Genomic DNA, 12,690 nt, shown 5'->3' with positions numbered 1-12,690 from the left:
CATTTTGCTCTATGTGGGCCTAAGGGGCAGAGGACTTGATTGTGACAAGTTTACTTGGTTGACCAGCCAAAATGCTAATGCCCTCTAGAAACACCCTCACAGTTATGGCTAGCGATAGTGTTTGCTAGCTTTTTGAACCCGGCTTTATTCAATGAAGTTACAGTATTAAATTAGTCATTACAATAGTATCATAATTGGCAAACACCATAGATTGTCTGTACCTCTTTGAACTTATATTTTAAATTTACACTATGTCTATATACATATGTGTGTGTGCGTATTTGTGTGTGTACACATGAAAATGCATGTTTGTATGAACTCACAGGCTACCAGTGGCCTACTCAGCATATACACAGATGTGGCAATCTGTAAGTATTTTGTTTGTTCATAACAGCCCAGACACTTTCCTCAAATTCTGGGGAAAGATCTAGGAAAGCCAGACCAACTTGCTGTTGCACTATGGTCAACAGAACTGCAGAGAAGGCCCAACTTTCACAACCACCACTTCAGGAAATCACATATTGGAGTCTTACAAAATGCAAAAGTAATTCTTGCTAGTTCAACACTCCCCAAATTGAAATCACATCAACCCCCAAAGCAAAAAAAAAGGTGATATAGTTGAAACCAGAAAAAGAAAATAGTCTTTTTTTCCATTGTGGGGGGAGTTAGGTTCAGGCTGTTTAGACTGTGCAGTGCTCTAACATGCTGAAATATTGTTAGGTGTATATCCCACTAATGTGCAGTTTTTGTATTATCAGCTAAATTATCAATTTAACTTTAGTAAAAAAGAAAAAGAAAACCCAATACTTTTTACATCAAAAGTTAAAATGCTTTAACAAAAATTCTTGTTGTTTTGATTCCCTAAACAACACAGACTGTATAATGCAGAACATCTTTCCCCATGGACAGAAGGCAGACATTCTCTGGGTGCTTCTCTTGCCCTCATTATACAAAAGCAATGAGCTCAGGGCACAGGGCCACTTAGAAGAAACCCTGTGGGGAGTCTGCAGGTGAGCTATTGGCTCCTGAGCTGGGTTTTACGGTGTATGCCCCTGAAGAATGGAATCTGAGATCTACGCTAACCTTGAGCAGATAAATGGTTAGGAATGAGCCCCTTTCTTAGGACCTTAGGCTGTGTATCCCCAACTCAAATCGGTTTACTTCACAGTGCATCATGAGACAATAATCATTTAAGGTTTGAAGTTGATTCTTGCTGCTTCATTCAAATGTTCAGTTTTATTTTTTTTGTTTTTGATTCTATTTGGCTTTAGTGAGATGTTTTAAAAATGATTTGCTCTATTCTATGTTCTGTGTGTACATGGGTGAAAAGAATGTGCACAGGGCTATGGACTGTCATGGAGATCAAAAAAAGATGTTGCATACCCTGGAGCTGGGGTTAGAGGCAGCTGTAAACTGCTCAAAGAGTTTCAGAGAAATCCGAGTCCTCTAGAAGATCACTGAGCTCTCTCATCTATCGAGCCATCTCTCCAGCCCTCAGTGACACATACTTCACTGTCCTTCTCATGCATAGTTATAAAAGAACAGTCACCTACCATAATTCTACAAAATGAAAGCAAAATGCGGAACATCCCAGGGCTGGACGTTTCCCACAGTCAGGAAAGTGCTCGCCTAGCATGGGTGAAGCTTTGGGTTTAAACCTATCACACAACTACCAAACGTAACCCTAACTCTAACTCTAACCCAGCACCCGGAAGATGGAGGCAGGATGATCAAATTTAAGTCATCCACTGCAACAAAGAAAATTCCAGACTGGCTTGGAATAGAAGAGACCTTTAAAAAGTATTTTAGAAGTTGATGTAGAGCACCTGCTCATGTACACACTAAACATATGAAAACATACATAAAGAACAAATTAATTCAAAAGCCAAACTTACACAGCACCAACGTGGAAAAGTGTGAATCAGGGCCTGTGTTAAGACTTTAAGAGAAGGACAAGAGAGATGGCTTTACAGCCAAGGACACGCAATGTCCTTGGAGAGGACTCTGGTCCCACTTGCAGCACCCAGGCAAGACAGTTCATAGCTGCCTGCAACTCCAGCTTCAACAGCTTCCGTGTCATCTTCTATATCCACAATCAGATAAACACACACACGCACACACAGTGACATAGATCTTAAAAAAGAAAATAGGGGGAAAAGGAATGTAAGGCAGAGGAAGTCCTGAAGAGAGAAAAAACTAACGATTTTAAAGCTAGAGGTCCGTGACAGACTGAATACATTCATGGTCAGCATGGTTGAAGCCCAGTAATTGTGACAAGAGATAAGAATGGAGAATCAAAGAAAGACTAGATCACATAAGCCTTGGCAACACTTCAGATGTATCTATCTTAAACCTTGGAAGACGTTCATCAGGAAAGTGGCAGTCAAATCCGTACTTAAAAATATCATGCTGGGACTGGAGACATGGCTCAGTGGTTAAGAGTGCTTGTTGCTTTTCCTGGGGATCCAAGTCCTGTTCCTAACACCCATGTCCCTGAAGTGCTAAGCAGGCTTATTCCTCACCTTGAGCTAAAGATCAAGTCACTAGAATCCACAGGAGAACTCACCCTATAAAATGTTTGAGGGGTGGTTTTCCTAAGGTACTGCGCTTGAGGTCGGAGTCATGACTGTCAAGTTAACTCCTGGGCATTAACACAGATTGTCTTCCATCACTTAAATACCGATCCTTTAACAGATGCTCCCTCTAGGACCTAACTCCTCTGTGGTACCCTGTGCTTGCAATATGGCTGTGGGCTCACTAGTACTTTGTAGTCTTCATCATGTAAGGGTGGTATGGATTGGTTGCTCCACAATGAAATTCTTAATATAATCTTATTTGCTTTGACACCCCATTGATCATTTCTCTTTCTGGATATTAGTTTATAACAATTGTCCTCTGTGACAGATAATGTCAATTGTCAGTTGACTGAAGTTGGAAACAATTAATAAATACACCTATGAGTGACAGCATTTCTAGAAAGAACTAACTGAACTAACTGAAGGGAAAAGACTGAGCATTGGAGTGGGCAGCACCTTCTAACGATGGGCCGGTTATAAAGAGGTCAAGGAGAAAGCAGTGTTGCTTCCTTGTCTGCCTTCATTTTTGACTGATAAGCACGTCTCTCTATCCCTCTGTTGCTCCTGCTGCTCCTGCCATCCTCTGTTACCATGAGACTACAGCTTCTTTTTTCTCCTAATGTTGATTGGCCACCAGAAAGGCCAGATTCTCTGAGAATCCTTTCAGTACCATGTTGGGAATGCCGAGGCATCCAGTTCCTTGAAATGAAATTAGCATGTGCTGTATTTGTTACAACTGCCTGAAGGACCTATGGCAGCACCTAGCGTGTTTGGGATTCATTACATTACATTTGATTTCACTTTTGCAAAGGGTGCCTTATGGTGTCAGATTACAGATTGTTTTGTGGTTTCTGGTTCTCTGCCTTGCTTGAGAAATTCCAGAGGAGTTTGTGAATGGAGAAACAAGACCCTATAGAACCCCAAGGAAGAAGCTGGGAAAATAGCTGAGTCAGTAAGATGCTTGTAGAGCAGGTGTGAGGACTTGAGTTAGAATCCCCAACAGTGACATGCTGGCCAGTCTTATGCCAACTTGACATACAAACTAGAGTTATCTGAAAGAAGATAACCTCAACTGAGAAAATGTCTTTGTAAGGTCCATTTTAATTAGTGGTTGATAAAGGAGGACCCAGCCCATTGAGGGTGATGCCACCCCTGGGCTGCTGGTCTTGGGTTCTATAAGGAAGCAGGCTGAGTAAGTCACTAGGAGGAAGTCAGTAAGCAGCACCCCTTAATGGTCTCTGTCTTAATCCCTGCCTCTAATCCCTGCCTCCAGGTTCCTGCCCTGTTTGAGTTTCTGTCCTGACTTCCTTCAGTGATGAATAGCAATGAGGAGGTGTAGACCAAATAAACCCTTTCCTTTCCAACTTCCTTTTTGATCATAGTGTTTCATCTCAGCAATAGAAACCCTAACTAAGACAAATGACATTTAAAATCTCTGATATGGCAATATATCTTCATAATCTCAGTACTGGAGAGACAGAGAGAGGTGGGTATTTGGGGCTTGCTGGCCAGCCAGACTAGCTGAATTGGTAGGAAGAAACCCTATCTCAAAAAATAAAATAAAAAGTAGCTTAGTCAGAGAAGTTTCCTTATGCAGTAGGCAGCAGTTACTAGACAGTGACAACTGGATCAAATACAGAGCATGTCACAGGGAGTGGGTCTTCTGTACTATATCCTCCCACAATGCTCAGGAGATACCACAGAAGAGGTAGCCAAAAGATTAGAGGAACCAGAGGTCAGAGAGTATTGCTACAAAATAATGTCTTCTACATATGACACAAGCTTTGATCATTGTTAGAAGCCAGTCTCAGCAAAATACCTTTCTCCAGAGTGGAGGCATGGGAATTTAGAAATAAAAGATGTGAATGAAAATAATAAAATTGCAGAAACATATAGGATAGTGTCAGGGGGATTTTTCAGTGATTACTGACAATTAGCCCGTGTTTAATTTCCAACTGGTTAATATCTCCCTAACCCCAAAAGGTAGGAGTAAGACAAAAGACTGCACTAACATACCAATTGAAAATGCCAGGCTACATTCATCAGGCTCAAGTCTTAGATTCACACCCTAGACAGAACACTCTGTAGGCAAACCACTCCCTGGGTGGAATCCCAAGTTATTTCCATAAAGGGAACTGGAACTTAGTTGGATCCTTAGACTTTTGTTATAGGTAGGAACCCACTACTTCCCTATTCCAGGAGCACAAGGTCTGGCAACTGTATGTCCATATTTCTATATGATATGGCAGGATATGGCAGGCAGGCTCTCAAGTCATAGTTCGCACCTGAGGTAGCCTTCCAGACAGGTTGTTGCCACCCTAACAAAGGGTCAGGATGTTGCTCTGCTCCTTCTTTGTAATTTGAGGATGCCTGAATAGAGATGCTAATTCGGGCCTATGTGACAGAGCCGGCACAGGTAGATGTGGACTTGACTAAAAGCCTGGTTACCTAGGAAACAGAATGATAATGAATTTACCCCTCAGTTTACATTTTGGTATAAAGGCCATTTGGAGAATAAACAAGAGGAATTTTCAGGATGTGAACTCAAGACTTCATGAGGGATCACTGAGACTCTCCCTCCCGATAAAGCATGTGAGTTGTGTCTTTATTCCCCTCTCCTCCACACTGGTCCAGAGAAAGACCACTTGACAGGCAACTAGCCATACCTGTTGACAATAGCCTTGAGAGAACAGAACTCTCTGATTCACAACTAGGTGGGACTTTTGTTTGAGATAGAAGTACAATAACCTTGACTAAACAAGAAACAAGTCCCAAAATGCCTGACCTTTGGTCTCTTTGAGTCTTCACAGACCATTGCCCTTGTGAACTCACACAAGCTGTGGGTGTCAGCACAAAACTTTAACAAGATCAAGCCAGTCAACACTCTATAATGGAAAGGAAAGGGAAGAAGCTCATGAGGAACTTCTGAGGAACTCTTCGTAGTTGAGGGCTACTCTGTGAGAGAGATTTTATGTATTTGTTTTATGTTAGTGCTTCGCCTACATGTGTACCTATCCATCATGTGTGTGCCTGGGAGTCCATAAAAAGTGCATCATATCCCCCAGAACTGGAGTTAGAGATAATTTTGAGCCTTTACATTTGTACTGGGAATCAAATCTGGGTCCTCTGGATGAGCAGCAAGTGCTCCTAACCACTGAGCAATTCCTCTAGTCCCAGTTTTTGTTTGTTTGATTGGTTGGCTGGTTTGAGGTTGTTTGCTTGTTTGCAGTCTTTTGGCCCATACTAGGGTATTCATGATCCAATGGGTAGCTCTAAACACATGCACAAATAAAAATCACTAATTGAACTCAGTGGGTTATTTTTAAAGAGAAGACATGGTATTGAGACGTGGGTGTGGGAAGATTCTGAGAGGAGGCAGAGAAGAAACCTTAGGGTATATATGATTAAATACATTGCATTCATACTTGTAATTACCAATAAATAAACAAAATTCTTTCTCAAAGTAATGTTTAAAATGATTGAGGAGGATACAGTCACTTTCTGTCCTATATACAAATGTGCATGTATGCATGCAAGTACACCTATGCAAGCATCTATGCACCGCACACACAGGCACTAAGGACATTTGTCCTTTGGGCTTTTCTTCATCCCCCTCCCTCCAGTTCATAATAGGAACAAGAAGCAAAATAAACAGAGGACAACTTCTTGAAAGACAGTGAAATCTTTGCCTTGGTGACTTCCTCTGACAATATAAATGATATTGAGACCAGCAACTTGAAGCACAGGAGGAAATCCTCTGAAACTGGTTCTCTCTCAGTTGGTCTTGAACAGCCGTCAACATGTTTAAGCCTCAGCTTTCCTTGTCTGTTCAAGGAAAGTAGACATTGGTAGCATAGAACTGTTGCTGCAATTTCATGCCAATATGCAGGCAAAATAGTGTGGCATGGTGCCTTCCATGTAGCTTACAACTATCTCTAGACTGCATTTAATACATGTTTTCCTACTGTGAAAGAAAATCAGCTAGTTCTTTAGCTGGTGGCCCCAGAAACAATGACTAAGCAATGTATATAATTCTGTTAAGATCAGGGTTTGCCAACAAGTATCCCTCTCCAGCAATAAAATATGGCTTTCTTTTATTCAGTGTCAAAGATGGTTAAGCTAAATGTGTGAAGATTCATAACTGTATTGATTTCCTCCCATGGTGATCATGTTTCTCGTGCGTCCCGCGACCTGTGCTTTCGTAAATTGATGGAGATGTTTGGATGTACAGCTATTGTTTAGAAGTCAAAGGGAGTATAGACCAGGAAATATGCATATATGGTTCACATTAAATATAGGATGGTTGGTAAAGAACAGTTAGTTGAAAGACGACAAATTTGTTATTTTTTCCTATTTGATCATAAGTCAGATAAAGACAACTCTGTGGAAATGAACATAAATCCATTGAACCGGGATAGACCAGGGAAACATTTGATCAATTCTCTTTATGTTAAAGATGAGAAATGTGTCCTAGAGGGTTGGTTCAGTGGATAAAGCAACCATGCAAGCATGAGGACCCACATTTAGATCTCCAGGATTCCCAGAAGAGACAAAGAAGTTGACTACTACAGCCGTCTGGAACCCCAGTGTTGAAGAACAGAGAAACGTTAATCCCTGGGGCTCACTATCCAGCCCATCTAACTGAAACAGGGATGTCTGTATTCAGTAAGACATCCTGTCATAAAAGATAAGGTAGAAGGAGACAGTGAAAAACGCTCAACACTGGCCTCTGACCTCTACACAGGTACATTTCCATACACACATGCATACACATATGGACACTTAAAAATAAATGAGATATGGGGCTTAAATGTATTCTGGACTTGCTAAAATTTCACAGTGATTAAATCAAAACTGGAATCCAAACTTCTTAATTCTGAAACAGGTTCTCTTCCCAGTCAGTATTAAATAGTAATCAATAGGTCTAAGCCTCAACTTGCCTATTCAATGAAGATACTGATGTCATAGAACTGTTGGTAAAATTTCATGCTTAAATGCATGCAAAATTATGTTCATGGTGCTTTCATGTAGCCTAAAGTTTTAGTTAGACCACACTTAATACATGTTTTCCTCCAGCATTTGGATCTGGACCCCACCTTGTAAGGTCTCATCAATCACATACATGATACATAAATATATATTGTTCACAAAGTCAAAGTCATAAATGCCTTCCTTAAGGGAATTTTAAAATTAACTACAACTCTAGTCTTATAAAACATTTTTGCATTAGGAACATGATTGTGCTAGTGTGTATGAACTGTGTGCACGAACTTAGCAGATGTGTTCTTCAAATAGTGTTCACAAAAGCATGGAAAGTCTTGAGGCATAGAAAGCCAACAATCCCATAAAGGAAGAATGCAGAGCTAGAAAGATATCAGTTCTATCCTAGACAACCCTCCACACATGCTGGATACAGCACTGTTCCCCAGTGCCGTGGTAAACATCCTCCTGTTTGCAATGTATCACATCTCTACTGAAGCGATGGTCAGTGCCAGGAAAAAAATTACGGACCGTGACAAAATCTGGAGAGAAGGAAAAAATGGGATTCAAAGGCATTTTTGATGTCATGTTCTATAAGAACAGATTCAGGAACAAAAAAAAAATAAAAAACAAAAAGGAGGCGGGATGCTGTGAGCTTAACTCACCCTTCGTGTGTCAGGATTATTAAGAGCCCACTCTCTGAGTGTCTAGGCAGACATTCATATCTTCTGCTAAATTACTGGTAGCTTCTCCACTTGCATTTATTATAAGAAATCTTTAATTGATTACTTGATATTCTCTCCCATCCCTCCTCTTCTCTCCTTCTCTTTGATTTTTTTTTTAATGGATATAGGTCTCAGGTAGCCCTGACTGGCCTGAAACTCTCTCTGTAGCTGTGGGTGACATTGAACTTCTGATCTTCTTGCTTCCACTTTCCAAGTGCTGATTGCAGATGAGCACCATCACGTGTGGGTATGGTTCTCTCTTTATTCACAAGTTTCAAACTTCATAAGAGCAAAGACCAAAATGTGTGTGTTTGTGTGTGGTGTGTATGTGTGTCTATGTGTCTGTGGTATATGTCCATGTGTGCACATGTGTGTGTTTATGTGTGTCCCTATCTCCACACATCCTTAGGCCAAAGAGCTACAGTAGGTGATCTTTGTTCCTCCACTTTATCCCCTTATTTCATTCTGAACCCAAGACTGGACATATTGAGGCTAATCTGGCAGGACTTCCAGCAATCCTTTTGCCTTTGCCTCCCCCAGAGTCTTAGAGCAGTGTTTCAGAATTCAGATGTAACTGTCTTTATTTCATTTACTTATTTAATTTTTTTTCAAGACAAGGTTTCTTTGTGAAGCCTTAGCTGTCCTAGAACTAACTCTATAGACCAAACTGACCTCAAATTCACAGAAATCTATCTATGCCTCTCGAGTGCTGGAATTAAAGGCACATGGCACCACCATTGGGTCATTTATCTATTTTGTTTAATTTATTATTTGAGAATTTTATATGTGAATATAATATTGATTGATCAAATCTACTTCCTCCCTGTCAAGTCCTCTAAGACTCCCCTGACCACTTTTCCCTCCCATCTTCATGTGCTGCTTTTTAAACCACTGAGTCCTTTAGAGCTGCTAAAATGTGCATGGGTGTGAGGCTGTCCCCTGGAACATGGACTGCCTATCAGGATCCGTATCCAAAGAAAACCGACACCCTAGCTTTCCCCAATACTATGCAGTCCCCAATAGCTCTTTACTAAGTCCTTGCCCCAACCACAGTGGCTTGGCCATTTTTGGATCTTGTGCATTTTGTCACAGCCTCTGTGAGTTCATATGTGCAACGGCCTATTATGTCTGAAAGCACTTTTTCTCTGCAGTCTTCTGATACATCCAGCTGTCTAGCTTTTCAAGTATGTTCTGGAAGCCCACTAAGATTCTGGGGTTCCCACAGCAAGCACCCTTACTCACTGAGCCTTCTTTCCAACCCCTGCATCTTCTCTACCATTTTGTTCCCACTCCCTAGACGTTCTGCATTTATATCACAGGCTGCATGAACAAGGACCTGATGAGCACAGTTTCAAGGAGAAGGGCTATAGCATCATCAGCGTGATTATCACTGAGTAGATCCAGTGTTGTAGCACAGAATCTTCCCTGTATACGCACATGTATGTTCACTAAATACATCACAGATAAGGGAGCTGCTACATATCTTTCGTTAGAAATATAGCATTCTTTTCCCTTACTGGGACATCTCACAAGGACTACCAAGATTAAACCAGGCCTTGAATCCCAGAAAGAGTCCAGCCTGGCCTCTGTGATACATTCTTCTCTCTCCAATCCATCTTCCTACTTCTCTTGAACATTTTTAATGCTAAAATACATTTTTCATACACATTTCTTGAAAACAGTTCATCTCATTTTTTTTCTTTTCTTTTCTATTCTTTTTTGTTTCTTTGTTTGCTTTGTTTTTGTTTTTCAGACAGTGTCTTTTTATGTAGTCCTGGTTGTTCTGGAACTTGATCTGTAGACTAGAATGGCCTTGAACTCAGAGATCTGTCTGACTCTGTCTCTTGATTGCTGGGATTAAAGATGGGGTGCCACCACGCCCAGCTGGATCTCATTTTTCTGTATCAACATTTGCTAAAGAAAATTTTTACAAAATATTAACCTCGTGAGGTGTTCAATAAGCAAAGAGTCCCATTGTGCTAGGAAAGCAAGACATCTTGGACTTGTGCTTCTGCTGCTGGTGTTTCTGAACAAAGGTTATACAGACTTTGGAATGTCCCCCAATCAGGAAAAAATTGCAAGTTAGTTTCCTAAGTTTTACCTTAGCCAGAGTCAATGTTTTTTGTTGTTGTTGTTGTTTTTTATTTACTATTAACCAGTAAAGACTTCTGCTTCTGAAAGTCTACTCTGAAGGGTTAAACCCTTTTGAACTATAGCTGGAGAGATGGCTCAGTTAAGAACAAACTCTGCTCTTTAGGAGGATCCTAGTTTAGTTGTCCGCACCATATTGGGTGGTTCATAAACATCTACCTCCAGGAGTGGGGGGTGGGCAGAAGCCTCACATGCATATACTACCACTCAAACACACACAAGCATGCACATAATTAAAGATAAAATAAATCTTAAAAGGTTTTCAACCATTGGGCCAAGGGAAGATGACTCAATAGGTAAAGTGTCTCTCAAGCATGAGGACCTGAGTTTGATTCCCAGAACTGATGAAAAAAAGAACTGAGCATGGTGGTACTGTACTTTAATCCCTGTACTATGATGTCAGAGATATGTGGATGGATCCCTGGGGTTGACTATCCAGGAAATCTACCCTAATTAGAGAGTTACAGGCCAATGAAAGACCCTGTCTCAAAAAGCAAGGTGGGTAGCTATCTGCAGAATGAGACCTGAGATTGTTCTGACCTCTAACACACACACACACACACACACACACACACTTTCATATTATCTTTTGAGATATGCCATCCCGGGTGAGATGGACTGGCATGTGGGTGGAATGAAGTAGAGATGAGATCACAGTTGTGGAGGAGGAGAATTGGGCTGAATCTCAGGAAGAGATCAGGCAACACTTCACACCAAGTGGGCTGTGGCAAGTGCATCCAGCAGCCTAGATAAGGGCTAGATGCTACAACAATTTCCACAAAGTTCCCTTCCAAGATGAATCTAGCTTTCCCCCACTTCCTCTTCTCTCCACGCAGACCCTTTCCTCCCTGCATCCTAGTGATATGCTGCATATCTAGCCTACCTTCTAGATACCAAAATGTGGCTTCTGTGAGCCACGATGATGTCCACAAAGGATGATGGGTGCCAAGAGAAGGTCAGGCAGGTAGAGCCATCAGCACTGCAGGCAACATGTTGATTTTCTTCTCAGACTCTAACTATGATGCTGAATGTTCCCAGGTCTCTGCTGCTGGGAGCACTGGGTTTCAGTGACTCCCACCAACTAGATTCATAGTAATGGTTGCTAAAACTCTTCTCCCTTCTATCCCACAACACCCTGTGTAAAGCTCATGGGTAACTGTCATAAAAATACACAAGTCCAGCCCTTCAATGCTTCAAAATAGAACCAATGGTGTGGATCAAGTCATGTACCAGAATGTCTTGAGATCCATAACAAGGCTGGTCTCAGCTGGCTCAGATCTTCCCTCTTTAACTCCCATCCTGCCTCACTTTTCTCCTTAGAGCATCTAGCCACAAAAGTCTATGGCTAAAGAACTCTGACTAAGACATCCCTGAAGGTTCAGTGGGTAAGGTTCTTTTCAAATTCAGAAGCTATAAATATGATTTTTGTGGCTCTCCCTTTCTTCTTCCCTTTGCTGTACATTAGCTTTAGTCCTTGTCTTTATTTCTAGATGAATGTTTATTGGTTTAAAGTATTTTTCTTAGCTTCACAAGACAGAACCATCTTTTTACAACATCTGCCTTCAAATTGTTTTAGCTTGTGATTATTAAATGAAGATGTTCTTATATATTAGACTATCTAAACTAATGAGTATTCAATAATTAAAACACCCATGATCCATTTCAAAACAAGTAAATAAGGAGAAAGAAAAATTCCTACATTTATGAGTAATAATATAATGTAAAGATGTCTAGACTGGCCAGGCAGTGGTGGTGCATGTGTTTCATTCCAGCACTGGTGAGGCAGAAACTGTGAGTTCAAGGCCAACCTGGTCTACAAAGTGAATTTCAGGACAGCCAAGGCTACTACATAAAGAAACCCTGTCTCAAACAAACAAAGAAAAAATGTCTAGACTGGTGTTTCCATGCCCCAGATGCTTCAGATCCATATCCAGGCTGAGATGACAAAGTGTGCATACCCCTGTTCAGCACTGATGTTTCAGTGTGACACTTGAATGACAGTTCCTAGTGCTGGGATTAGAACTGTTTAGTCCCCCTCCCTGGTGCTGGGATTAGAACTGCTTAGTCCCCCTCCCTGGTGCTGGGATTTCCAGTGTGCATCCTCACACCTGCTTTATCTGTGTGTTCTGGGTATAGAAATTCAGATCTATTTCAGAAACACTTTACTGACTGAGCCATTTTCCCAACCCATGGTGCTTATTTTCTTTTTAACCATTCCATTTTTCTGTGTCCCATAATGAAAATCTGCATTTACCTTC

This window comes from Chionomys nivalis, chromosome 5 (assembly GCF_950005125.1).
Source record: "Chionomys nivalis chromosome 5, mChiNiv1.1, whole genome shotgun sequence".
NCBI classification, from domain to species: domain Eukaryota; kingdom Metazoa; phylum Chordata; class Mammalia; order Rodentia; family Cricetidae; genus Chionomys; species Chionomys nivalis.
Note: the sequence above shows the minus strand (reverse complement) of the source record.